The following is a 4,222-nucleotide window of genomic DNA, read 5'->3' as shown; positions in this document are numbered from 1 at the left end:
ATTCTCCCCTTTTGCAAAGGGAGTATTTATTGCAGTTGTTCTGTCCTGGTTCCATCATTGGGTATGTCTGGCAATTAACATATATTTTCATAAATATTCAGATCATGAAGAACTGTATCCAACCTTAAGGTAGAAAATGGCATATTGAACTTCAAGGCTAATAACATGCATAGATAGGATTTGTGACAACTGGATATGAAAGTAAATACATTTCCATATGAGAGAAATACGTGTAATTGTAAGCAAGAGAGTGAATACGATACAGGTAATTGTTAGCCTCTATTTATTAATTATCTGTGTATCCACAGTTTTTCACATCCCATTATGTATTTTTGTCTCACTAAAGGAATAGAGCAATTCTTTTTTTTTTTTTTTTTTTAAGTGAAAGCAGGTGCATAAAGAAAGTAAAGGAATAAAGAATGGCTACTCCCTAGGCAGAGATCCGAGAAATTCCTCTCCAGGCTTCAACTTGATCTCCACTGTAACACTATTTTTGGCTAAAAAGAATGTAGTAAAAGTGACATGTGTCATTTTAAACCCTAGGTCTTAAGGAGAATTGCATGTCTCTTCTTGCTCATTTGTTCTTCTGCCCATGCCATCAGAAAACTTTTCACTGGATATCTGCTGTCCTGTCAGCTGGGCTTTGAAACAATATTAATGGGGGTGTGTGTGTGTGTGTGTAACTTTAAATACATAAATGATAAAACCCCACATGTGATGAGGAGCTAAGACCTGGACGTGGGGTGAAACAGCTCAGCTAAGCCCAACATGTATTACATGATCTGCAGTAGATCTGGATACCCATCAGGATGAGATCGTATCCTTATTTCTCTAAGCCATTAAGTTTTTGGAAAATGTATTGTCCTAGAGATATTTTCTTATCATTTGCCTTCTTAAAGCCCTAAATATGTCTCTGTGTATGATAATTATGTCACTTATTTAAAATTACTCACACACAAACACACACACAGATTTGTATGTGTTTTTATCATGATGTAGTTTCAGGACCTTGCATGTAGGGAAATAATAGAAACTAAAAGAATGAACTTCATAAAATTTCCCTAAAAGAGTATGAGAAAACATTTTAAATTTTCTGTTTTCAAGGCATGATAAATCTAAGTAATGGCTACCAGCCTGTGGATGTGACAGACCGCATGGCTCATGCTCCTAGAAAGTCACAGTAAGTGAACAGAATGTAGAGGAGGGGTCAGCCCATAAAAGAGAAGAAAGAATCGTTATTAGGAAATTGAAACTTAAGAGGGAAGGGAGACAAGGTATAACCTTATAAGGGGGGATGATGAAACTTATGCAACACTGCAAAGATTGTAACCCCATCGTACTGGATCAATGAGGAACCAGGGGAGGGACTTGCGTGCTTAGGAGATAAATTTCCTGCTGTAACTGCTCCCCCTGTGCCTGCCTACCAGGCACCCGATCTTGCAAGACCGCCTTTAAAACTCTCGCTTCTGCTGTTCTTCATGTCTCCGAGTCCATTCTTTGGGTTTAGATGGGTGAATGTGTTTCTCACAGGAGAAATTTACTTTCCTTAAAATATTAGTATTGTAATAAAGAACAAGTTCTAGAAAACTAAGTTTTTCCTTTCCTTTTAGATTTAGATATATTTTGGTTACTTGAACAGGCAAAAGAAATAAGGAGATATAACTTATCTTTTTGAGTGTTTGTTCCTTTTTGCACCTCAGGTAAAGAGATTTGAGTTGGTTTTATTTGTTAGCTCCAGGTATGTAATTACCATTGGTCCATGCAAAGACCATCTCTTATTTTATTCATTTAATTCCCTTCTTATATCCCTACCCCCAATTCAATTTCTCTTTCAATACATGACATTAGATGGCTAGGGGTCATCTAATATGTTTATTACTGCTGTGGTTCTATATGCTTTTAGAAAATTTAGATAGCCATACTAGATACATATAATACATTTATATACATTATACCAATTTATTAGTATTTCACTAAGCCCTATGTGCTTAAGACTCATTCATATTGGTATTAACATTTAGAACTTTATTTCTTCTGTTACATTTACCACAGGCTATACATGCATTCCTCCATTAATTGACAACTAAATTGTCTCCAATTTCTTAGCATCAAAGATAATGCTACAATCTCTCCTCTTAAAAGGCATTTGAATTAAGGAGAGGAACTGAGCTTTCTGAATGCTGAAAAGAGTCAGCAACTTATAAATTTTGCTTCATATCATGAGATATTTGAGGTCCTGTAACATATGTAGAAAGATAAATAAATTAGAGTCAGCAAGATATTGATAATATTCTACTCTACAATTTATTTTTCTCCCCATTATGACTTATTTTTTGAAAACAACAACAGTCACAAAATGTATAATATGGTTGGACAATTTGAGGTGGAATCAGAAGGTCTTGAGATGGCAGTACTATAAAAAAAATAGAAATAGGATATGCAATGTAAGTTTTCATAAATATTAATGGAGCAGGGGGGTTTAAATGGCATGCAGATTACTATGTTATCAACACAGGCTATTTCTAATGACATGAGCTGCCAATTTGAGAGATACTTTTCAGGGAGAGAATGGCACCTCCTCCTTTTAAAAAATGAAAACATTAGATTTAAAAACAAGCTTCAAATAAAATATATAGGGCTATTCTAAATAAAGATATAAAACAAAAGAGCAGAAATCTGGAAGTAAAAACAATCTGAAAGTTCATACTAATTCAACATCAAGAGACTTGAGAATGTAAAAAAGAAATAAATAAAAATAAACAAGCCAACAAATCACACTCCAGAAAAACAAAATAATATTATGCAATGGGAAATGAAAGGAACATATTAAGCCATTTCTTCTTAACTTGTTCATTACAGAGGCTTCAGAATGAGAGATTATCTGTATGTTGACCATATTCAATGCTGATCCCTTCATGGCAGATCATAGAAGTGCTACATAAAATTTCTATAAGCTGTCTTTTTTGTTTGTTTGTTTTTGGCTACTTCAATTTTCTTAAGGTATGCAGCAATAAATGTGTTATGGAAATCAAAGAGCATGACAGAAGAGAGTGAAGGAAAGAGGAAGACAGAATACAGACAATGAAATTTCCTTTCTGGTAGCACAGTGAATTAACAAGATAATTGAAGTAATGGAAAAGAGAAAGAATGATAAAGCAAAGAAAGAAAGAGAAAGAAGGAGGGAGGGAGGGAAGGAGGAAGGGAGGAAGAAAGGAAGACAAGAGAGAAAGAGAGAGAAAGGAAAGAACGGAAAGAGAAGGAAAAAAGAAAGAAAAAGAAAGAAAAAGAAAAGAAAGAAAGCGAAAGAAAGAAAAAGAATGACAGAGAAGAGACAAAAAAGAGAGAGAAAAAGAAGGAACAAAAAGAGAAATAAAAGAAGGAAGGTAACAAAGAAAGGAACGGAGAGAGAAAGTAAGCAAGAAAGAGAAAGGAAGGAAGACAGACAGAAAAAGAAAAAAGAGAAGGAAGTAAGAAAGGAAGAGAGAGAAAGGAAGATAGAGAAAAAAGAAGGAAGGAAGGAAGGAAAAGAAAGGAAGGAATAAAGTAAAGAAAGGAAAGTCAGCAGAGAGAGAACGGGAAGGAAGGAAATAATAGAGGAAGGAAAGAAGGAAGAAAAAGAAACAGAAGGTAGAAAGGGAAAGAAGGAAGGAATAGAGAAAGAAAGGAAGGAAGAAAACCAGAAGGAAGGAAATACATTTGTATATATAGGTAACTCAAATGTGGCATGAATTGCAATTCTATCAATGAATTTGGTAGATTTTTCATGCATCTCTGCTTAGTATGTAACCCAGCAGCAGTGCTCAGTTGAGCTGGCATTGTGATGCTGCAGCCCTTGGAGTGGATGTGGGGAGATGTCAACAGGGATCTTGGAATGTGGAGAGCGGGGCTGTCAGGGCTGTCAGGCCCCAGGGCAGGATGCAGTCTAGTGGAGTCTGGGCTCTCAAAATAGCAGCAGGCTGCAGCTGCTTGGATCTTGGGAGTTGTGTGGGGCCCAGCATAACCTCTCTCTCTCTGGAACAATACCGTCAGGTGGATTCCAGGCAACTCCCTATACCAGTCTCAGTGCTTGCAAGGGCTGAGGGCCTTTCCCATGGCTAGAAATACAGAGGATCATAGTGAGAATGTGGACCACTGGGAATCTCTCACTCACCTTTTCTCCTGCACAGGGGAGATTCTCCTGGCTCCAAGTTGATCTTGGCTAGGTTGTCTGTTTCATTTTCGT

This window comes from Mandrillus leucophaeus, unplaced genomic scaffold (assembly GCF_000951045.1).
Source record: "Mandrillus leucophaeus isolate KB7577 unplaced genomic scaffold, Mleu.le_1.0 Scaffold675, whole genome shotgun sequence".
Classification (NCBI taxonomy): Eukaryota; Metazoa; Chordata; class Mammalia; order Primates; family Cercopithecidae; genus Mandrillus; species Mandrillus leucophaeus.
Note: the sequence above shows the minus strand (reverse complement) of the source record.